Source organism: Podarcis bocagei, assembly GCF_964188305.1.
Source record: "Podarcis bocagei genome assembly, chromosome: 15".
In the NCBI taxonomy this organism is placed as follows: Eukaryota; Metazoa; Chordata; class Lepidosauria; order Squamata; family Lacertidae; genus Podarcis; species Podarcis bocagei.
This window is the reverse complement of record NC_138141.1, coordinates 14,259,587-14,284,327: the sequence shown is the minus strand read 5'-3', so window position 1 is coordinate 14,284,327 and position 24,741 is coordinate 14,259,587. Positions and strand designations below refer to the sequence as shown.

The 24,741-nt window shown below is 46.7% G+C and overlaps 1 long non-coding RNA gene across 1 annotated transcript; it reads left to right on the top strand.

Moving 5' to 3' along the window:
• The first annotated feature begins 277 nt into the window (after positions 1-277).
• Positions 278-9,750, top strand: LOC308573970. Its single transcript, XR_014002289.1, has 3 exons — positions 278-496; positions 1,261-1,380; positions 9,012-9,750. It is a non-coding gene; the product is annotated as an uncharacterized lncRNA (long non-coding RNA).
• The last annotated feature ends 14,991 nt before the right edge of the window (positions 9,751-24,741 follow it).

The following is a 24,741-nucleotide window of genomic DNA, read 5'->3' as shown; positions in this document are numbered from 1 at the left end:
TATCATTTTCTGCATTCTTGTGTACTAGGCTCAGCATGATCTGTGGGGTGACATTATGCTATGTGCCCATCACACTGTGCTTGGAGTGGGAGGAGGAAGTTGAGAACAGCTAATTCTCATTCTAGCATATTTCAAATCAGTGGTACATTTCCACACTCTGGGTTTGCTGCTTTAGAGCTTTTCCAGAGATTCAGTAAGAGGGTGCTGAAAAAGAAGGCATAGTGGACACAGGAGAAATCTGCAGTTGCTCAGCCTCACAGCTTGGGTATGTACACTGCACTGCCAGCCTGAATATCATCCTCAGCCCAGTTGAGGATTGATTGCCCCACAGACTGTTTAAAGGAGATGTTTGCTAAGCTTCTTCCATTATCACATTTCTGTTTGTTCCGCAGTTCACAGAGGCCACCATCTGAACCAACTGGTAGGATTTCCTCAACACTGAAGATGAAAAAGCTTCCGGCTTTTGGGATATGGATGCTTCTTTGCTTTTGTACTGGTAAGTCTCTAAAGGACAACCAGAAGAGCAAAAATATTTTCAAATCTCAAGCTACACCCTTGACATTTTGTAAACCAGCAATGACATTTTTCACATGCAAAAGTCGAAACGATTTTGCATACCCCAAATTGCTGATGCAAATGGTAAGCAGAGATTTATTTGTTTGTTTGTTTTTCAACATGGTATTTGACTTCTGGCCTCCATTAATGAGATACACAAAGATTCGAAAGCGCTTCTGGTTTATGTCTGTGGACCAGTTTATATGATCAGCAGGAACGTGTGCTTCCCTGTTCTCTGCTTAGTTGTTGAAATTGGGGCTGTAGGTATATGGGGGGGGGGAGGGTTTACGGCTGGGGGCTCACCGAGATTGACTTTGTTCCTCTTGCTTCCTTCCCTCTTATTCTCACCTTCTGCGTTAAATAACTCCTAGCTTTCATTCCCTCCCTGCATCTTATTCAGTTGCCAGCTAATTGTTCCTCCTCTTTACTTTAAGGAAGTTGGGGGCAGTGGGAAGGGCACTGCACATGATGTTGGGGCCCTGAAATTTTTCATCTTCATCCATCACAGTTTTGAACCCAGCTCCCCTACTTCACTCTACCCAATAGCACTTGCTGGTATGGTGGTATGTGTGTTTTGCTTTCCTGTTACAAACAGATTTGAACAAAACACCACAAAACCCTCCTGAATGATAAGCCCTCTGCATTGATTCTTGTCTCTCCCTCCTTCCATCCCTCCCCATTTCTGTTCCACTCACTCTTCTGCAGCAAATGCCTTTTGGTGTTACTATTGCGAAAAAAAGCCTCCAGCGACCACTTGTCCTCCAGAAGCAGAATTTTGTTGGGCCGGGATGGGAGCATCATGTTCCACAGTGAACACTTATTTCAGTAAGTATGCAAGCGAGTTGGACTAACCCAGCAGGCGGAGGGATCCATTCCCTCAGGAGTAACGCTTGGGAGTGGAGCTGTGTGCCAGCTGTAAGACCAGAGGCAAAAAGTAGGTAGGACATCAAATGAGAATCTTACCACTTAGCCACACAAAAGCCAAAGGTTTCTACACCTCCACAGCTCTCTCTGTCTGCACAAACAGGAAACATTCTCACATTCCAAGGACACATTCTGGCCATCCGGGAGAACTTGAGAAGGCTGTGGAGCAGTGGAGCATGTGGTCTGAGGAGCAGGGATGCAGCCTGGGGCCAGAGAGAGGTCATTCCCCACCAATGCACTACAGCAGAGATGATTCCAGGTTGGCCTTGGTGAAAATGCCCTTACTCTGAGCAGCTCCACCGATTCTGAAGGATGTATAGCAGCAGGTCATGCCTCAGAAGTTATCTCCACCTTCAGAGGGCTTCTTTTCACTGGCTGTACAATGTTCTCCCTGATGAAATGCAAGGGCATCCACCCGTATTGGCATTCTGCTGGCTCTTGAAGATGCTGAGCTGTGTCTCTTCCCCAGGAGACAGTACTGATGGCCTTCAAGCAGCTTTCCCTTTCAATGTAACACTGCCCTAAAATGATTGTTTTTCACGTATGCATGAATGGTGCCTCTTCACATATAGAGGAGGAAGGAAAGCCCACTTGAATTGGGCCCTACATCTGCTCCTTGCTCTTGGCGAAGCCACCCAACCTGTTTCTACCTGCTTGACCTCACCCTAGGTACTATACCTGCTCAGAAGATCCAACTCACATGGTCAATGAATGCATGTGGAGGCAATGGGAATGTACCTGTGATGGGATGATGAGCTGCTTGTGCGTAAAATCGTAGTCCCTCAGAGTTTGTGCAAGTCCACAAACCTCTGTCTGTGACGGAGCCCCTCAGACATGGCTGCTCTAGTCACTTGCAGATTCCGACAGTGGTTGCTTTCGGAATCGTTTCCAGCATAAAAGCTCCTTAACGGAAACACGTCTTCTGGACTCACGGCGTGACAGTTTCCGGCGAGGAGTGGGTCTCCCTATGGGAGCTTCAGATACCTCCCCACTGTTCTCGCTGGACGTGTCCCTGAGCCCTCCCTCTTGCTCGCTTTCCCTCAGAGATCCACCTCTCCCCCTGCTGGTTCCTGCTTCAGCTGCTGAGTCTCTACCAGCCTCCGTGAGCCCTTCCACCAGAGACCCACCTCTCCCCCTGCTGGTTCCTGCTTCAGCTGCTGAGTCTCTCCCAGCCTCCGTGAGCCCTTCCACCACCTGTTCCTCCGATGGCAGTTCCCTGACATCCACCTCCCCTCCAGGGCCCCCTTCACCCCCTCCCGTTCCCTCTCCTCTGGGCGGTGAGGAGGTAAAACCCCGAAAAGAATCCTCTTCATCTTCAGACGTCTCAAACATTTCCCTCCATTGGTCGCCGTTCCGGCTCGCTGAATCCTCCTCCTCCTCAGAATCTGTGAACCCCTCCAACTCCTCTTCTTCGTCGGTAGTGGCAAAGTATTCCCTCCGGAACCTCGCTACAGGCTGAGGTTTACGTGGGAACCTCTGATGAAAAGTTTCTATTAAAACCTCGTCATTGACATCCTCTGCCATGACCCAGGTGTTTTCCGACTCCGGTTCCCCTTCCCACATTACCAAATACTCTACTTGATCTCCCTTCCACCTGGAATCGAGGATCTCCGCTACATGGTAGCTGTGTTCCCTTTCCTCCATTGCTGGTCCCCGAGTGACCCTCCCTTCTCTGTCCCCTTTATACGGTGACAGCAACGACCTGTGGAAAACTGGGTGCAGCTTCATGTGGTTCGGTAACCGGAGTCTGAAAGCCACTGGGTTGACCTGTTGCGTGACTTCAAATGGGCCCAATCTTTTGGGTCTTAACTTCTTACAACCCCCTTTGAATGGTAACCCTTGGGTTGACAGCCACACCTGGTCCCCCACCCTAATGGTTTCACCTTCTCTTCTGTTTTTGTCTGCCTGCCTCTTATATTCCTCCTTGGCCCTGTCTAAGTTAAGTTGGAGCTGGCGATGGATCGCTTCCATTTCTTCTACGAACTGTTCGGCAGCTGGAACGCTCCAGCTCTCCCCTCCCCCCCCGGGAAAGCCCTGGGATGGCACCCGTAATTAGCCAAAAAGGGGCTCATCCCCGTGGACACGTTCTCCACATTGTTGTAGGCAAATTCCGCCAACGCCAGCTTCTCCACCCTATCATTCTCTCTGTCATTGACATAACACCTCAAATATTGCTGGAGGATGCCATTGGCTCTTTCCACCTGCCCGTTGGTTTCAGGAAGCCGGGCAGTTGAAAAATTGACCTCTACATGGAGTAAGCTCATGAGCTTCCTCCAGAACCTGGAAGTAAATTGTTTCCCTCGGTCTGAAACCACCCTCAAGGGGGCGCCATGCAACCTAAACACATTTTCTACAAACAATTTAGCTGTTTCTTCTGCCGTGACAGCATGTGAGCAGGCTATAAAGTGGGCCATTTTGGTTAACAGGTCTACCACAACCATGATGGCTGTTTTCCCTCTGGACTTTGGCAGGTCAGTCATGAAATCTATTGCCACTGCTTCCCATGGTCTTTCAGGTGTGGGTAGCGGTTCTAATAACCCTGCCGGTGCCCGCCTCTCCCCTTTGGCTCGCTGGCATTGGTCACACCCTCTCACATACTCCCGCACATCTTCCCTGACCTTGGGCCACCAAAATTCCCTGGTAACCAGCCACATGGTTTTGTGTTGCCCAAAATGCCCTGCTGTGGGGCTATCGTGCAGCTGCTTGAGTACCTTCCCCCTCAAATCTCCTTCAGGTATATATAACGCTCCCTTGTAATACAACGCCCCGTTTCTCTCCTCAAAACCTCCGGGTTTATCTCCCTCCCTCCTGAGACCCCTGAGTTTGTCCTGGGCGTATTCATCATTCTCCGTTCCCTCTACCAGTTCTCTTTGCCCCACCAATGCCGCCCACACACCCAGTGGTCCTCTGGAATGACATGTCTTTCTTCGGGTGCTCCCTCCCCCTCCAAATATTCAGGTTTGCATGAGAGAGCGTCCGCCCTAACGTTCTCTGGGCCTGGCACGTAACAAATCTCAAAGTTAAATTTGGAGAACTCCTGGGCCCATCTCAACTGCCGTTGGTTGAGCACTCGTGCCGTTCTCCAATACTCTAGGTTCTTGTGGTCAGTGCACACTTGCACCTTATGTTGTGCGCCAATTAGCAGGTGCCTCCATCTCCGGAAAGCCTCATGAATAGCAAGAAGTTCTCGGTCATACACCGTGTAGTTCCTCTCGGATTTGTTCAGTTTTCGCGAAAAAAAGGCACACGGTCTCCACTCTGACTCCTCCTTCCCTGGCTGCAGAAGAAGCACCGCCCCTATGGCTCTGTCTGATGCGTCTGTTTCGACTCTCATCTTTTTTTGTAAATCCACATGCAGAAGTTGTTCTTCAGAGGCGAAGGCCCTTTTCAGTTCCTCAAAAGCTCGCCCCGCCTCATCAGTCCAAACGAATTTCTTCTTACTGCTGAGACAGTCTGTAATGGGCGCCGTCAGGTGAGCAAAGTTTCGGATGAACTTACGATAAAAGTTCCCAAACCCCAGGAACCTCTGCACATCCTTCTTTGTTTTGGGTGTTTTCCATTCCAGCACTGCCTGGACCTTTCCGGGATCCATGGCCAATCCCTTGTCTGACAGTCGGTACCCCAGGAATTCCACCTCCTTGGTATGAAACTGACACTTCTCCAGTTTCACCCACAGCCGGTTGGCTTGCAGCCTGCTCAACACTTCTCTGACGTCTCTCACATGCTGCTCCTCATTCTCAGAATACACCAACACGTCATCTAGGAAGGCCACGCAATTCTTGTAAAGCAAAGACCCCAGTACGTGGTTCATAAACGATTGGAAGCACGCCGAGCCTGCTTGTAGGCTGAAAGGCATCACTAAATATTCAAATGCCCCCAAAGGGGTGAACATGGTGGTTTTCCATTCATCCCCTTTCCTTATGCGTATCAGGTTGTACGCCCCCCTGAGGTCCAGCTTTGTAAAAATCTTTCCCTTCCGCACCCTGGTCAAAATGTCGTCAATCCTGGGCATAGGAAAGGCCACTGGTTCTGACACTGCGTTTAAAGCCCTGAAGTCACACACAAGTCTCGGCTTGTCCGTGTTTTTTTTATCCACAAAAAACACTGGGCTACCTCCCACCGCTCTGGACTCTCTGATGAAACCTCGCTTCAGGTTCTTGTCAATAAACTCTCTTAACTCCTGCATCTCTCTGTCTGACATGGCGTACAGCTTGCCTACAGGGAGCTGTGCCCCAGGGAGTAAATTGATTTGATAGTCAAAGGGTCTATGCGGGGGTAGTTGGTCAGCTTCCCTTTCGCTGAACACGTCGCTGAGATCTGCGTATTGTCGTGGTACCTTCACCTTCTCCGTTACTTCCGTCCCTGCTAGGGTAGCTTGGGCCCCTGCTGAACCCTTTCCCTCCTTGCAGTGTTCTAAGCAATGTGCGGAACCAAAGGAAACCACTCTCTGATGCCAGCCCACCAGCGGATCATGTAACGCCAGCCAGCTCATCCCCAAAATAATAGGAGCCCCTCCCAAGGTGGCCACATTAAACGCTATCAGTTCGGTGTGCCTTGCCACCTTCATGATCATTGGGACGGTCTGAAAGCTGACTTCTCCTCCCAACAGCTCCCTGCCATCGATCGTGGTCACCTGCAGGGGGTTGCTTAAAGGGATCGTCTGTATCTGGTGTTCAGCTGCAAACTCCTTGCTCATAAAATTGCAGGAGCTGCCTGAGTCCAAAAGCGCCTTTATCTTTAGAGGGTATCCGTTTTGCAGCTCTAGTGACACTTCTATCACTAGGGCAGGTTTAGGAGGTTCTGGCGTGGGCACTTTCACTGCTCTTTGGCCTGGCTGCTGTGCCCCGACGGTGGCAGCCAGGCGTTGGCTTTTACTTGCTCCGGTATTTCCTCCACTCCTCCCTCAACAGCTCCCACCATCCCTTGCCATTCCTTCCTCTGGGGGCAGACTCTGGCAAAGTGACCTGGCTGTTGGCAGAGATAGCATTTCCGGGCGCCTTTTCCCTCCTTCTTTCCCCCCTCACTGGGCTTTGAAACTGCGCGCGTGCGCGCTGTTCCGATTTCCATCGGCTCCGCCGGCGGGAAAGTTGGCTCTGGAATGTCTGGAATGCGGAACTCCTTCCAACGTTCCCCCTTCCCTTCCCGCCTCTCCAAGGCTCTCGCCTCCTGGCGCGCTCCTATGGTCAGCGCAGATTTGGTCAGCTGATCCATAGAAACCGCCCTGGGACTCCGGGAAAGTTCGTCTTTCACAGCCGAAGCAAGCCCTTCTTCAAATAGCATTTGAATGGGTTCTGCCGATAAGTCCCACCCCAATCTGTGAACCAGCATGGTGAACTCAGTCCAGTACTCACGGACAGATCGGCTCCCCTGTTTGCAAGCCATTAGCTGTCTGCGCACCACTCCCTGCTCAATATCGCTGGAAAACATCAGATCCATTGCACGAAAGAACTTCATTGTGTCCTTTAGGACGTCATTATTCGTTGCCATCAGGGGTCTAACCCAGTCCCTCGCCCCCCTTTCAAGATGCCCAATCACGAAAGCCACTCGCGATTCCTCGTCAGGGAATTCATCAAACTGCACATTGAGGGCATATTGCATCTCTGTCCTAAAGGCATGGTAGTCCTTGGGGTCCCCCCCAAACTTCTGCACCAATCCTGGTACCTTTCTGGTGAACTGGGTGGCTTTCCCCTTCTTGTCTGCATCCTGAGCCCTTCTCTCCTCAAGCCTCGCCGTCTGCAGCGCCAGTTGGATCTCCAACGCTCGGTACCTTTCTTCCAAGCTTGGACCCGCTCCAACTCCTGCTTCTCCGGTTCCGGCTGGGTCGCTCATGATGCCTTCTCCTGCACAAACAACTTACAAAGACTGTCGGAATGTACCTGTGATGGGATGATGAGCTGCTTGTGCGTAAAATCGTAGTCCCTCAGAGTTTGTGCAAGTCCACAAACCTCTGTCTGTGACGGAGCCCCTCAGACATGGCTGCTCTAGTCACTTGCAGATTCCGACAGTGGTTGCTTTCGGAATCGTTTCCAGCATAAAAGCTCCTTAACGGAAACACGTCTTCTGGACTCACGGCGTGACAGTTTCCGGCGAGGAGTGGGTCTCCCTATGGGAGCTTCAGATACCTCCCCACTGTTCTCGCTGGACGTGTCCCTGAGCCCTCCCTCTTGCTCGCTTTCCCTCAGAGATCCACCTCTCCCCCTGCTGGTTCCTGCTTCAGCTGCTGAGTCTCTACCAGCCTCCGTGAGCCCTTCCACCAGAGACCCACCTCTCCCCCTGCTGGTTCCTGCTTCAGCTGCTGAGTCTCTACCAGCCTCTGTGAGCCCTTCCACCAGAGACCCACCTCTCCCCCTGCTGGTTCCTGCTTCAGCTGCTGAGTCTCTACCAGCCTCTGTGAGCCCTTCCACCACCTGTTCCTCCGATGGCAGTTCCCTGACAGTACCCTTTACCCTGTGCACCCACAGGCCATGGCCCCCTAGTGGCCATGCAGTAGGTTCTTCTATGCAAGGGGGAACCCTTTCAGAGTAGGTCCTCCTTCAGATTAATGCTGGATTGTGGCCACCAGGGAGGCATGGCCAGTAGTCAAAACAGAGAAGGCATGCTTAGCAAGTGTTACCTTTCTCCCCTATCTTCATGCACATTAATTGAACTTGTTTGTGTGTGCTGGCATCTACTGAATGGCGATTTGGTCACCCAAAAGTGTGACCTGATGCTCAGAGTGGATGGAATTTTGGGAACCCCCAAATTGGGACTATATTCATCTATCTATTTTGTGTCCTCTCCCCATTCTTCATTCTGTAAGACTCATGGGGTGGGGACACATCTACTGTACTTCCTTGGTAGATGTGGGACTTCTCAGAAATTTCCCCTTTCCCATTTTTGTAAAAAAAAATTCATTATTTGTGAGCTTGTTTCATTGAGCAAACAAACAGTATTCATTTTGTTGAGGAAGCCTATAAGGCCCCTGTGACTGAGCATAGATACAAAATATAGTTTGCTCACTGACATTTGAGATCTCAGGGTATCAATAATAATAATAATAATAATAATAATAATAATAATAATAATAATAATAAATAAATAAATAAATAATTTATTATTTATACCCCGCCCATCTGGCTGGGCTTCCCCAGCCACTCTGGGTGGCTTCCAACTGAATATTAAAAACAATACAGCATTAGACATTAAAAACTTCCCTAAAGAGGGCTGCCTTCAGTTGTCTTTTAAAAGTAAAATAGTTATTTATTGCCTTGACATCTGCTGGGAGGGCGTTCCACAGGGCGGGCGCCACTACCGAGAAGGCCCTCTGCCTGGTTCCCTGTAACCTTACTTCTCGCAATGAGGGAACCGCCAGAAGGCCTTCGGCGCTGGACCTCAGTGTCCGGGCTGAACGATGGGGGTGGAGACGCTCCTTCAGGTATACAGGACCGAGGCCGTTTAAGCCTCAAGAGAGATCAGTGATAACAGAGCAGAGGGTAACGAGTGTTTCATGCATTGTACAAGGTCTCTTACATTCTCTCTCTTTTGGCTTCTAGGGAATACAAAGATTGGTTCTGTGGTGGGTTGTACCCAGGACTGTAGGAATTCACATTCACTGACACTTGGTTTAATGCTGGAGGAGGTCATATGCTGCCCCACTGAGTACTGCAATTTCTAAGCTTGCATAGGCAGTGGAGCGGAGCCTAGGACAGAAAAAGCCTCAACATCAAGATGCTTGTCGCTCTTTTGATAAATTGGAGGACACATTTCAGCACAGCGATGTTCTTTCCCGTCCTCTCTTGTCTCTCTGCAAGCACAGTCTGCAGCTGCCATCATCAGCCATCACGCATGTCTCCTTCCACACGCTTTGCTGTCAAGAACCAAACAGATATTGGGGGTCAAGTCACACACACACACACAAAACCTTATTGGTCTTGGATCCTGTTCTAGGGACTAGTTTTTAAGGTCCAGTTCTTGAGATGCCTTCAGGGCCAACATCTTACCCTCCATTTGTGGCCAAGGCCTTGAGGACTGGAAGCTGAGAAGAAAGGACAGCTTTGTGTGGTAGGGAGGGATTGTGCTACCTCTCTACTGCCCCTCTTTGAAACTGAATTCATTTGACTGAATAAATTGCTTCAGAGGGGACTTTGTACATACTTTAAAACAAATACAGAAAACATTGTGGGGAAAGATACACCTGACTGCATGTCATGCGAAGTTTCCATTAACTTGCTTACTTCTCTGGAAATAAATTGCTTTGATTAAAACCAATCAAACTTTTCTGAAGCACCAAAACTTTGTACGGATATCTTTCTGTGTGAATAATTTCATAAAGCTCCTATCAGTTTATCCTCACAACAATTTCAAGGACTAGCTAGACAGCTTGAGCAGCGGGGAAAATCCAGGGTGGGGGAGACATGCAACTCAATTCTATTAGAAAATACAATAATGACAAAGCTCAGCTACAATATTATTCCCCCAATAAGGTTTAGACCACAAAAGGGGGTAACTTCCCAGTTCTCTGCAGCCTATATTATAGGGCTGGATCAACTATTTCAGCCTACAGTTTGGGTTTTTTTGTCAACCGTGGATGGGTGTTGGTGCTCCATACAGTTAGTGGGGAGATGAAAGATTGAGCGGGGTGAACATCTCTGGAATTTTGGAAGGTACTTACTTTATATCCCTGACCAATCACTGAGGTCTTTGTGAGAGGCTCTCCTAGTGGTTCCCCCACGACTTGGATGCACAGCTTGCATCCACCAGGAGTCTTCCTTCATTGGAAGTTTTTAAGCAGAGGTGGGTTGGCCATCTATCATGGATACTTTAGTTGAGATTCCTGCACTGCTGCGGGTTGGACTAGATGACCCTCGTGGTCCCTTCCAACTCTACAATTCTATGGTTCTATGTATACAGAACTGTGGAACTCCCTCCTGGCTGAGATCAAACAGGCTCTCTCCACGCTGAACTTCAGGCGCTTGATGAAGACCTTGTTGGGATACTGCCAGGGAGACAAAGTCCATCATGGCCCCAAGCCGTCTGCCAGACGATCCATCGATCTCCCGTAGGCACGCAGTATCAGCAATTAGTGACATGAGTTTCCTGAAATATCTTGCCACATTCCAGAGCTCATGCACACTCTATCAGCAGATAATGCACAGCAAAAGTCGCACTCAGGAGAGCATTATTTACAAGTTTTATTCAGTGTTGATCAGAACAAAGAAAGACATGACTGCCTGCTTCAGTGTCTACGACACAGAGAGAAACGAAAGCAAAGACACAACAGAAACATCCTGTGAAAACAGGAAATACGCAGGCTGTGACACAAACATCCTGCTCCCTTTTAAGGTGGAACAGAAATATCCTAACAGACCTTTGTATTTTGGCGGTCATTTTAAGTCAGTTGTACTATGCCTATTTATTGATTTTCTGTTTTTTACCTGGGGTTTTGGTTTGCTTTAAACACCGTATTATATTAACTGATGGATCATTGCATCAAATGTTGTGTAAACCTCTCTGTGACCACCTTTGATGAAAGGCCCCATTTGCTCAGCAGATACCTATCTACCTCTTGGAGGGGCGGCTTAGCTTGTTTAAAAATTTAGAGAATAAAGGAAAGGGGAGAGAGCCACATTTGCCACCTCATAAAATCGAATGCATCCCCACCTGATATTCTCCTGCTTCATTGAAACCACCAGTCATGAAAGGAGAGGAAGGAACGCTGACTGGCTCTCCATTTACCCTAAAATGCAATTATGTATTGGTGTAAGTTTGGGGGAGTTTAGTCTAACAGTCCCTTCAAGGATCCCTCATTGGGAACACAGGAGGCAGCTTTCTGCTGAGTCAGAACATTGGTCCACCTAGCTCAGAACTGTCTGCCCTGATTGACAGTGGCTCTCCAGCATGTCAGATGGCAGGCACTCCCAGTTCCACCTGGACATGTTAAAGACTGAAGGTAGGACTTTCTGAATGCAAAGCATGTGCTCTACCACTGACATACAGTTCACTGAACTACAGCAACATCAAGCATTTATTTCACCTGCCCCAGAACCAGGGGAGACCCCCAAACCAGCTAGGGAGACAGTGTGCTGCAATTTTTAGCATCTGTTCAGGGCTGCGCCAAGTCATCCGGCGACTTACTGTAACAACTTCATGGTGAATTGCTCTTGACAAAAAATGCCCTGCTGAATGACAATACCTACGGTAGCTAAAGGCAATAAATAAGTTGACAGCAAGGGGCTTGACCTGTCCAAAGGCATTGCAGTCACATTGCAAATGCACATGAGGAGCCAGTGTGGTGTAGTGGTTAAGAGCGGTAGTCTCGTAATCTGGGGAACCAGGTTCGTGTCTCCGCTCCTCCACATGCAGCTGCTGGGTGACTGTGGGCCAGTCACACTTCTTTGAAGTCTCTCAGCCCCACTCACCTCACAGAGTGTGTGTTGTGGGGGAGGAAGGGAAAGGAGAATGTTAGCCGCTTTGAGACTCCTGAAGGGGAGTGAAAGGCGGGATATCAAATCCAAACTCTTCTTCTTCTTCTTCTTATGGTTCCAGCAAAGGGATCTATTTTGGGGGTTTTGAGTAAAGGTGGACAAGTTGCCTCTCTCTTGTTGAAGTTGGGTTCTTGTGCTCACAAGAGTCACCATTTGACCACCTGTGCTTTCAGAAAAGTGTTCTTGGAGGGCGAACTCCGGTCCATGATGTTCTTCTACTCCTGCACATTGATGTTATCATTTTCTGCATTCCTGTGTACTAGGCTCAGTGTGATCTTTGAGGTGACATTATGCTGTGTGCCCATCACACCGTGCTTGGTGGGGGAGGAGGAGGTTGAGAACAGGGAGTCTGTTAGCACACCTATTTCTTATTCCAGCTTATTTCAAATCAGTGGTACATTTCTGCACTCTCGGTTTAGAGCTTTTCCAGAGATTCAGTAAGAGGGCATAGTGGACATAGGAGAACTCTGCAGTTCATCAGCCTCACAGCTTGGAGGATGCACACTGCACTGCCTGAATATCATCCTCAGCCCAGTTGAGGACTGATTGCCCCACAAACTGCTTAGTGGAGGGTTTTTTGTTTGTTTGTTTGTTTCGCTAAGCTTCCTCTGCTATCCTATTTGTGTTTCCCCCCTGTCCCACGTTTACAGTGGCCATTCATATGACCCAGCTAGTAGGACTTCCTCAACACTGAAAACAGCTGAAGATGAAATGGCTTCCATCTTCTGGTATATGGATTCTTCTCTGCTTTTGCACTGGTAAGTCCCTAAAGGAAAACTGAGCTGAAAGAGCTTCAAATCTCAAGTCAAGCTTTTCATATTTTGTAAATCAGTAATAGTTACTGCATTTTTCACATGCAAGAGTTTTTGCATATTGCTAATAAAACACTTTAAAAATATTTTTTTAGTTAAAGAAATATTTTTTAAATTAAAATTATTTCTTTAAATTAAAAAAATGTATTTGATTTTGGACTTTCGTTAATGCACATGCCTGCACAAATAGCATGCAGCAATTCTAAAGCCTGTTTAGTGTCAAGTGTGAAGATAGAACCCCCCCCCAAAAAAATCTATCCTTCAAAATTGGTACTTCTCTCTCTTTTTTTTTTTTTACAATCAGCCATCTTCAAACATCTTAGTCCAATGTCACATGGAAGAGAGAGCATGCTTGTTTTCTCTTGCTCTCAAGGGTAGGACTCGAAGCAATGGTTTCAAGTTACAAGAGATTCCAACTAAACATTTGGAAAAACTTTCTGACAGTAAGAGCTGTTCGCCAATGGAACAGACTCCCATGAGAGGTGATGGATGCTCCTTCCTAGGAGGTTCTTAAGCAGAGGTTGGATGGCCATTCATCATGGATGCTTTAGCTGAGATTCCTGCATTTCAGGGGGTTGGACTAGATGACCCTGGGGTCCCTTCCAACTCTTAGATTCTAGGATTTCATGGGCTTATTTATTCTGCTGCTCTCAGAGGTAAGTGTATGGGAAAGATATGGCTATCTGATGTAAAAACTGGGACCTGCCAGACTATTTTTTCATATAATTCTTTCTGAGCATGATGGAGTATCTCTTTCTCCTAGTGGGAATTGTTCTACTGTAATCAAAGAATGAAGTAGAAAGCAGTCTCACACACAAACCACATCAGCCTGGGGATGGCTGCTATGGAAATTTAAAAAGGAAATTGGAAAATATTACCAGCAGAGGTAGCACTGTCGACCTCAGCCCTCAAACCGAGTCATGCTCACTTTTATTTTTTAAATTTATATTTCTGCATGCACTTTTAAGGATTTCCTCTTTAAAACGCACACAGAAACTAGGACAGGATAGTCTTAGTCCTTTCTCCAGGCAGAACTGGGGTGGACTGGACAGGAGAGACCCACATACTCCTAGTTTTGACTCTTGGTGAATTGTCAAAAATATACAATAATGACATGATACACGCTTGGGGGGGGGGAGGTCATTCCACAACCTGGGAATTGTATTGTGGGGAGATTTTGGCCAACTAAACTTCCCTTCCTCATGGACAACAGACTTGCTGAAAAACCCCCACATACCTCACATATTGAATTAACATTTCTTCCTCCCCAGGAGTATTTGCATTAAAAGTAAAATATAATTTGATCCTAAATGAGTCTGCCAGTTTAAAATATTCTCCTACATGAGACCTATATTGCTCCCATGTATCTAATTTTTAAAATTGATATATATATATATATCTCGGAACTAGAAGCATTTGTAAAGCAAATTTGCATTTAGGCCAATGTAAGTTCCTATTACAAACTCTCCCCCCTTCTTCTTTCTTCTCCTGTTCTACAGCAAATGCCACCTGGTGTTTCCAATGCAGAAAGCCACGAAAAACTGGGAATTGTCCAGCAAAAAAGGAATTGTGCTGGGCTGGTGGTGAAGCAGCCTGCTATACATTAAACCTATATATTTGTAAGTGGACGAAGAATCATATATTTGGGTTCAATGCAGTGGAGGGTCTTCCAGATTGACCTCACAGTTCTAAAAACATTGTGGTTGCTTCCAAGCTGCAAATATTTTGCAGGTCGGATGCAATTGCCTACCAGTGAATTTAGGTAACACAGTTAAAGTGGATTTGATACTCTTGTGTAGAGATGGGGAATGTTTTTCAACTGGAAGACCACGTTCTCATCTGGGCCACGCCCAGTGGCAAAAGTAGGCAGAGCAACAAATGCAAATTTGACCTTAGTCCAGTAGACATCCCTCTCTAGCCTCCATCTAGATAAGCAACAAGCATTCTCAGAGTTCAAGGATATATTCCAGCCAGAAAAAAACCCTCAAAGAAGGTTCAAAGCAGGGTTGGTGAGGCGATGTGGCTCAGAAAGGTGTGTGCCCTGGGGAGAAGGCCAGAGATTCCTCACTGCTGGTCTTGTGCAATAAACTTACTTCCCAAAAATAAAAATAAAACAGATTTTCCTTTGCAGCAAGGAAAGTAGCAAGAAAATGCATTGGAAGGTGTGGGAAAACAACTGCTTGATGTCAAATAATCTCCCCACAAACTAATCAGAATGACAACTACTGTTATCTATGCTCTGGTAACCTCAAGGTTAGATTACTGCAATGCATTATACGTAGGGCTGCCTCTGAAGACGGTTTGGAAACTTCAGCTAGTGCAGAATTCAGACAGCTTGAGCATATTACACTGATCCTGGTCCGACTGCACTAGCTACGGATTAAGTTTCCGGGCCCAATTCAAAGTGCTGGTTTTGACCTATAAAGCCTTAAATGGCTCAGGACTGCAATACCTCAAGAACCGCCTCTTTCCATATGAACCAACCCGGACTCTGAGAACATCTTCTGAGGCCCTACTTTGTGTGCCGCCTCCTCGAGAGGTCAGGAGGGTGGCAACACGAGAACAGGGCCTTCTCTGCAGTGGCTCCCCATCTGTGGAATGCTCTCCCCAGAAAAATTCTCCTGGTGCCTTCATTATACACCTTTAGGCACCAGGCAAAAACATTGCTTTTTAACCAGGCCTTTGGCTGACCTGATCAACATCCCATACCCTTTTAAAATGTGGCTCTTTTAAATATATATATATATATATATATATATATATATATATATATATATATATGCTTTCGTAGATTTTCACGGGTACAGGAATGCAGGTTTTGGTGTCTTCGGGTGTCTTCCCGTGTAAGAGTTGGGGTGTCTAGGCGACGTTTCGACGAGGTCTCACTCGTCATCTTCAGGCTGGTGCTTTCGGCTTCTTGTTACTAGAACAGAGCAGGGTCTCAGTGTTTGAGTTCCTATAAATACTGTTGAGGGGGTGTGGTGTATAGCCTCCAACGTTCTGGGCAGAGAGGAAGTTCCCAGGTTAATGTGCCTTTTCTTCTTTTGTTCATTAATTACTTGAGGGATATCTTGAGTGATTACTTGAGTGATATTCTGAGTACCACTTAGGAGGGTCATTAGGTGTGGATTAGTTGCTAAAGCTTTTGTGTCTTGATCTCCTGAGCTTGAAGAGTTTTTCTGAGAAGATGGCTGTACTGCACTTAGTTGTGCTCTGGCTTGGCTTCGTGTATAGGGGCGAGCTGTGGTTTTGTGCCCTGTGCCAGCCAGATCTGTGTAGGGATTGCAGGGGGGTGCAGCATCCGGAGGTGCCACTATGGTTTGGCTACTGGATGGTGTCTGTAATTTATCTGTGGAGAGGGTCTGGGTTTGGGTCTGGTGTGGTTGATTGGAGATGGCGTTCTGTGTGCCTCTGGTTCTGGTGTCGGTTTTTGTGGGGAGGGCTAATTTCCAGATGTCTGGCAGGCGGGACGTGTCGTCACGCTTGTTCATGTTGTGAGGGTGTTTCTCTATCTCGATGGCTTCCATGATTATTCTCTTGTGGTGATGTTCCATGTTAAAGAGCAATTTGGAATCTGCAAAATTAATTTCGTGTCCTGTTTCTTTCATGTGTTGGTAAAGAGAGGAAGTTTTTTCTTCTTTTTTGACGGCATTCTTGTGTTCTGCGATACGTGCATTTATTCGTCTGTTTGTTTGTCCAATGTACGTGGCTGGGCAGACTTTGCAGGGTATTTCATAGACCCCTTGGTTTTCTAACTGGATTTTATCTTTTGGGTTTCTGAGGATATTGGCTATTTTTTGGTTGGTGCAAAAGGCTGTTTTGATATTGTGTTTATGGAGGATTTTGCTAATTTTATCTGTAGTGCCCTTGATATAAGGAAGGAGGGCCATGCCATTGTTTTCTTCTGTGTCTTGGTTTTTGGGGGGTGTTTCTTTTTGGATTAGCTTCGTAACCCTGTTTTGCTGGTATCCGTTGGCGATTAACACATTTGAGAGATTCTGTAACTCAGTTGTCAAGTGGTCTTTGTCAGCCAGGCGTTTGGTTCTGGAGATGAGAGTCTTGGCTACGGAGTTTATTTGTGCAGGGTGGTGGTGTGATTGTGCATGTAAGTAGCGGTTGGTGTGTGTTTTTTTCCGGTAGATAGTGTGTCCTAGGGAGCCATCAGGTTTTTTGTAGATTAGGACGTCAAGGAAGGGAAGTTGGTTGTTGGCTTCTATTTCCATAGTGAATTGTATTTTGGGGTGTAGGCTGTTGAGATGTGTGAGGAAGCTATCTAGTTTTTCCTTCCCGTGTGGCCAAATTACAAAGGTGTCGTCAACATATCTGAGCCAAAGTTTGGGTTTGTGTTCTGACTTGTCTAAAGCATTGGTTTCAAAGTGTTCCATGTACAGATTTGCGATGACCGGTGAGAGGGGTGATCCCATAGGTGCTCCTTCTATCTGTTTGTATCTTTGTCCATTGTGGATGAAGTATGTGTTGGTTAGGCAGTGGTTGGTCAGGTCCAGGATGTATTCGGGGGGATTGTATTTGTTTTGAATGGCTGTCAAGGCTTCATTAATGGGCACTTGTGTGAAGAGAGATACAACATCGAAGCTCACAAGTAGGTCATCGGGATGTAGGTTTTGCTTCTTTATTGTTTCTATGAACTGGAAGGAGTTTGTAACGTGTGAAGCGATAGATTCTGCATAGGGCTGAAGTTGCTTAGCGAGAAATTTAGCGAGATTTTGTAGAGGTGAGCCTATGGAGCTGACTATTGGTCTGAGTGGTGTTCCTTCTTTGTGTATCTTGGGGAGACCGTAGAGTTTGGGGCATCTGGATGATTTTTCTCTGGGGATGATTCTTAGCTGGATTTCTTCACTGATAGGAGAGGCTTTTATTTTGGATTTGGTGGTTTTTTCCAGATAGGTGGTGGGATCTGTTTTTATAGGTTGGTAGGTAGGGTCTTGGAGTAGATTTGATAGTTTTGCTTGGTAGTCCGATGTGTTCATCACAACAGTGGCATTACCTTTGTCTGCTGGGAGAATGATTATGTTGTTGTCTTTCCTCAGGTTGGTGAGTGCTTTCTGTTCTTCTTTGTGTAAATTGCTTCTGGGTGGTTTGCTGGAGCAGAGGATGTTGGTGACTTCACCTCAAACTCTGTAACAAAATCCACCCTGCACTCTGGGACAAATGCAAACAACTAGCCGTTTGGAGAGCTGAAACAGAGTCCTCACATAAGACAGACATACACACCAACAAACTCCACAAACTAGAGAAACGCCAGAAGCCCAGCCACCCTCCACAACAACCCATGAAACAAACAGTACATAACATATCAGACAGGATCCTCACCTCAACTGAAACCAAAGTACTCTCCAAAGGTTTCAACTTTGCAGTCGCCCCGAGACGCATCCCCACGGAAAACATCATATGCGGAGTCGAAGCTAGCCTAACCAAAATCAACCCAGATGAAGCCAATAAAATCAGACTTGAAGTCACCAACATCCTCTGCTCCAGCAAACCACCCAGAAGCAATTTACACAAAGAAGAACAGAAAGCACTCACCAACCTGAGGAAAGACAACAACATAATCATTCTCCCAGCAGACAAAGGTAATGCCACTGTTGTGATGAACACATCGGACTACCAAGCAAAACTATCAAATCTACTCCAAGACCCTACCTACCAACCTATAAAAACAGATCCCACCACCTATCTGGAAAAAACCACCAAATCCAAAATAAAAGCCTCTCCTATCAGTGAAGAAATCCAGCTAAGAATCATCCCCAGAGAAAAATCATCCAGATGCCCCAAACTCTACGGTCTCCCCAAGATACACAAAGAAGGAACACCACTCAGACCAATAGTCAGCTCCATAGGCTCACCTCTACAAAATCTCGCTAAATTTCTCGCTAAGCAACTTCAGCCCTATGCAGAATCTATCGCTTCACACGTTACAAACTCCTTCCAGTTCATAGAAACAATAAAGAAGCAAAACCTACATCCCGATGACCTACTTGTGAGCTTCGATGTTGTATCTCTCTTCACACAAGTGCCCATTAATGAAGCCTTGACAGCCATTCAAAACAAATACAATCCCCCCGAATACATCCTGGACCTGACCAACCACTGCCTAACCAACACATACTTCATCCACAATGGACAAAGATACAAACAGATAGAAGGAGCACCTATGGGATCACCCCTCTCACCGGTCATCGCAAATCTGTACATGGAACACTTTGAAACCAATGCTTTAGACAAGTCAGAACACAAACCCAAACTTTGGCTCAGATATGTTGACGACACCTTTGTAATTTGGCCACACGGGAAGGAAAAACTAGATAGCTTCCTCACACATCTCAACAGCCTACACCCCAAAATACAATTCACTATGGAAATAGAAGCCAACAACCAACTTCCCTTCCTTGACGTCCTAATCTACAAAAAACCTGATGGCTCCCTAGGACACACTATCTACCGGAAAAAAACACACACCAACCGCTACTTACATGCACAATCACACCACCACCCTGCACAAATAAACTCCGTAGCCAAGACTCTCATCTCCAGAACCAAACGCCTGGCTGACAAAGACCACTTGACAACTGAGTTACAGAATCTCTCAAATGTGTTAATCGCCAACGGATACCAGCAAAACAGGGTTACGAAGCTAATCCAAAAAGAAACACCCCCCAAAAACCAAGACACAGAAGAAAACAATGGCATGGCCCTCCTTCCTTATATCAAGGGCACTACAGATAAAATTAGCAAAATCCTCCATAAACACAATATCAAAACAGCCTTTTGCACCAACCAAAAAATAGCCAATATCCTCAGAAACCCAAAAGATAAAATCCAGTTAGAAAACCAAGGGGTCTATGAAATACCCTGCAAAGTCTGCCCAGCCACGTACATTGGACAAACAAACAGACGAATAAATGCACGTATCGCAGAACACAAGAATGCCGTCAAAAAAGAAGAAAAAACTTCCTCTCTTTACCAACACATGAAAGAAACAGGACACGAAATTAATTTTGCAGATTCCAAATTGCTCTTTAACATGGAACATCACCACAAGAGAATAATCATGGAAGCCATCGAGATAGAGAAACACCCTCACAACATGAACAAGCGTGACGACACGTCCCGCCTGCCAGACATCTGGAAATTAGCCCTCCCCACAAAAACCGACACCAGAACCAGAGGCACACAGAACGCCATCTCCAATCAACCACACCAGACCCAAACCCAGACCCTCTCCACAGATAAATTACAGACACCATCCAGTAGCCAAACCATAGTGGCACCTCCGGATGCTGCACCCCCCTGCAATCCCTACACAGATCTGGCTGGCACAGGGCACAAAACCACAGCTCGCCCCTATACACGAAGCCAAGCCAGAGCACAACTAAGTGCAGTACAGCCATCTTCTCAGAAAAACTCTTCAAGCTCAGGAGATCAAGACACAAAAGCTTTAGCAACTAATCCACACCTAATGACCCTCCTAAGTGGTACTCAGAATATCACTCAAGTAATCACTCAAGATATCCCTCAAGTAATTAATGAACAAAAGAAGAAAAGGCACATTAACCTGGGAACTTCCTCTCTGCCCAGAACGTTGGAGGCTATACACCACACCCCCTCAACAGTATTTATAGGAACTCAAACACTGAGACCCTGCTCTGTTCTAGTAACAAGAAGCCGAAAGCACCAGCCTGAAGATGACGAGTGAGACCTCGTCGAAACGTCGCCTAGACACCCCAACTCTTACACGGGAAGACACCCGAAGACACCAAAACCTGCATATATATATATATATATATATACCGTATTTTTCATCCTATAGGATGCACTTTTTCCCTTCCAAAAATGAAGGGGAAATCTGGGTGCGTCCTATGGGGCGAATGCAGGCTATCGCTGAAGCTTGGAGAGCGAGAGGGGTCAGTGCGCACCGACCCCTCTTGCTCTCCAGACTTCAGGAAGACATCCGCAGCCTAGGCAGCCCTGTGGGAGGTCCCGCAGGGCTGTCTAGGCTGCGGATAGCAGCCTGCCGCCCGGCGCGACGGGCGCCCTGAAGCAGAGCGCCCCTCACGCCGGGCAGACATCCGCAGCGTGGGGAGCCCTGCAGGAGTTCCCCGCAGGGCTCCCCACACTGCGGATAGCAGCCTGCCACCCAGCGCGAGGGGCGCCCTGAAGCAGAACGCCCCTCGCGCCGGGCAGACATCCGCAGCATGGGGAGCCCTGCAGGAGTTCCCCGCAGGGCTCCCTACGCTGCGGATAGCAGCTTGCTGCCCGGCGCGAGGGGCGCCCTGAAGCACAGCGCCTCTCGCGTCGGGTAGACATCCGCAGCGTGGGGAGCCCTGCAGGAGTTCCCCGCAGGGCTCCCCACGCTGCGGATAGCAGCCTGCCGCCCGGCACGCAAGGAACCCTGAAGCAGAGCGCCCCGCACACCGGGCAGACATCGGCCAGCCCCACAAGCTCGGGGGGCAGCAGGGAGGCGCAGCGCCGCCATCCCACTGTTCCCCGACCTGGTTTGGCTTCCCCGACCTGGTTTTGGAGGGGAAATAATGGAAAAATTTTTTTCCTTTATTTCCCCCCCCCCAAAAAAAAACTAGGTGCGTTCTATGGGACGGAGCATCCTATGGGACGAAAAATATGGTATATATGGAACGCTTCACGAATTTGCGTGTCATCCTTGCGCAGGGGCCATGCTAATCTTCTCTGTATTGTTCCAATTTTAGCATATGTGCTGCTGAAGCGAGCACATGTGGCTCTTTTTTTGGGGGGGGGGTATTATTGGATTATTGCTTTTTTTTAAAAAAATTATATACTATGATCTTTTTATGTGAACCGCCCTGAGACCTCCAGGTATAGGGCACTATAATAATAATAATAATAATAATAATAATAATAATAATAATAATAATAATAATACTCAATAAACAACCCCACCCCCCTGCAAACTTGGTGCAAATCAATAAGGATGAATTCTCATTAAGCAGGCTGTCTTACACTCATAAGCAGCCCCACCATTCTGTCCTCTCCTGCATCAGTAAGGCCCCATAGCAGGTTTACTGGGTAGAGGCAAAAGCAACCCTATAAGTACTAAGCTGCTGAAAGGGAAAGTCTGGCGGCTGCCATTTTCATTTTCCATAAAACGCCTTGCATGGCTACATTGGGAGATTGTGGGAAGCTTTCAATAGCACCATAGCACTAGAAAAACAGTTCAAGAGGTAGCATGGGCCCTTATTAATCACTGGTGGCTCTTGATATCAGCTGCTAAGGAGCATAGAGATGAGAGAGGCCAGCAAATTTACTGTCACATCCCTTCCTATCAGACCTACTGACCTTCAAGCCTGTGAGTCTTGGCAGAATGGGGAAGAGGAAGAGAGCTGTTAGGGCTGATGGGAACTATAGTTCACCAACATCTGGAGGCTCAAAGGTTCCCCATACCTGATTTAAATCATTGAGAGAGAGAGACAGGATTCAAGAGTGAAAGGCACATTCCTTTTCAGTGAGACCTCATATTATTCAGAAAGATCAGAGGGAACAGAGGGAAATGACTATTTTGCAACTCTCTTTCCAGCCAATGCAATGATCAGTTTCTTTTCCCCTTTTCAGCCAAAACCTTGATCGCTACTGTGGTTGGCTGCCTCCAGCAATGTGAAGGTTACAGATTATATGGTCCCTACACATGGCACGAAATCTTTTGCTGTTCCACAGATTATTGCAACATGTAGTTTTGGATGGGGAGTGGATGTGATCTTAGGAGACCAAAAGCCTTCAGCATCTAGAGGTCAGGAGCAGCGTGCTCTTGCTAATGATGTGCCAATAAATTTCTCCTGCATTCTCCACCACCACTCTTCATCAATTAACAAGAAAAGAAAACGCCTTGAAAATGAGCAAGGAGAGAGAAAATCCTGGTAATAGTCCCATGAGTGGGGCGCAGGGTTTTTATTACCATATTTTTTGCTCTATAAGATGCACCAGACCATAGGATGCACCTAGTTTTTGGAGGAGGAAAACAAGAAAAAAAATATTCTGAATCTCAGAAGCCAGAACAGCAAGAGGGATTGCTACGCAGTGAAAGCAGCAGTCCCTCTTGCTGTTCTGGCTTCTGGGATAGCTGTGCAGCCTGCATTCGCTCCATAAGACGCACACACATTTCCCCTTACTTTTTAGGAGGAAAAAAGTAGTCTTATAGAGTAAAAAATACGGTAATCTAGGCATACTCTTCAGTTACGGAACATTTACAGTAATGCAGACAGCAGAGCAGCCACATATAAATGCTCAGTTTGAAGAGGTTGTTTTAGAAATCTTTTTGTTTTTATGACTTCTGACAATATAGTATCATCAGCAAACTTGGCCACATCACTGCTCGCTCCTAACTCTAGTTTGTTTATGAACAAATTAAAGAGCACAGGACCCAATACAGAACCCCAGGGGGCTTCACTTTATACATGTCTTCATTCTGAGAACTGTCCATTTATTCCTACTCATTGCTTCCTACAATTTAATGAATTTGCTATCCACAAAATGGAAGCCTTTATTGAGGGATCCACTGAATATTAGCATTTGGCATGGTGTGCACTGGCCTTGGCTGGATTGCCAAATTAACAGCACTTGCTTTAGATTTGAGGTTGCCAAGGGGTGTTTTTGTGGGTGTCCTTTCCTTCATTGTGCAAATCATCTCACTTGTGGCCTGCACTCTGCAGCTTTCCTGGGCTGCCATGTTTCAGTCAAAGTCCTGGGGAAGACATTACGAGATTCCTCCTTCCAGGAATCACAGGCAGCCAGGGAGGCTGCAGAGAGATGCATACTGTAAAGAAGAAACACGGACCACACCTTTGGCTATCGCACAACAAGCCCTGCTTTCACCAAAATTCTAAAGAAATTCTGAAGTGCAGCAAAAATGAATGAGAAAAATTGGAGCCTTCCCACCTCACTCCTTGGAGGTCAAGAGAACCTTTCTGACAAATTGGAATAAAGATTCTGGCACAGCAACATTCTTTTCCTGCTTATTTTGTCACCCTGCATGCCCAATCTGCAGCTGCCATCATCTATCACAATGCATGCCTTTCTCCCTTCTCCCGCGTTCTTTGCTATCAGAAGCAGCAGGATATTGGAGGCCAGGTGTGTTTGTGAGAGATGATGGAGAAGATGTGTCATGATTTCTGCTCATATTGATCCAGAGCAGACTCAGACATATATTTAGCAGAGTAAAAACGTAAACACGTTGCAGGATTTCCCTAAAATAGACCAGAGGCAATTAGCTTCATCCAGCAGAGCTTTTCACTACCGAAGGCAAATGTGCTTAATGGTCAGAAATGAATACATCTTCAGGATTGGAACAGTCCATAAGAAATCCAGTTGCAGCAGACTTAACTTAAACATACTATAAGACTAAAACCTTAACACTTAAACGTACTATGTACAGTACACCACACCAGAGAGAAAGAGAGACAGAAAGTGAAACCCTGGCTCCTTCTGGCTTATAATTATAGTTAGCATGACCTTGAGTGAAAGAGATAACAGAACCAGTTTAAATCAGCTGTACTCAGTTTCTCTGAATAGTCAAAACATCAGGAACCTTCTGCTTGTTTCCAGGCAGAATAGAAGCTTGCTTGTTAACTAGAAACTACCAGCTTGTATCACACAGAGAAGCTTAAAGAACCCTCTTGAATCAATTAGAATAGGAAAGATCTCTGCACAGCACTTTCTGCACCAAAAAATGAAAAACTGACAAAGTGTCCAAACAGATACATATCCCATTGGCACCCCATCGTGAATAATTTCCCAATGTAGTTCCTTTTATGAATAAACTTTCAGAAATCTGCCTGGAGGCCTTTCATAAGGTGGTAAACACACACTTAACTGAGACTAAAACTGCAATCCTGAGCACATATATTTCCTCACCACGGAACCGAAGAGAGTTTACATGGTGCCTGCCCTGTTACTTTATCCTTACAACAAACCAGTGAATAAGACTAGGCGGAGAGATAGGC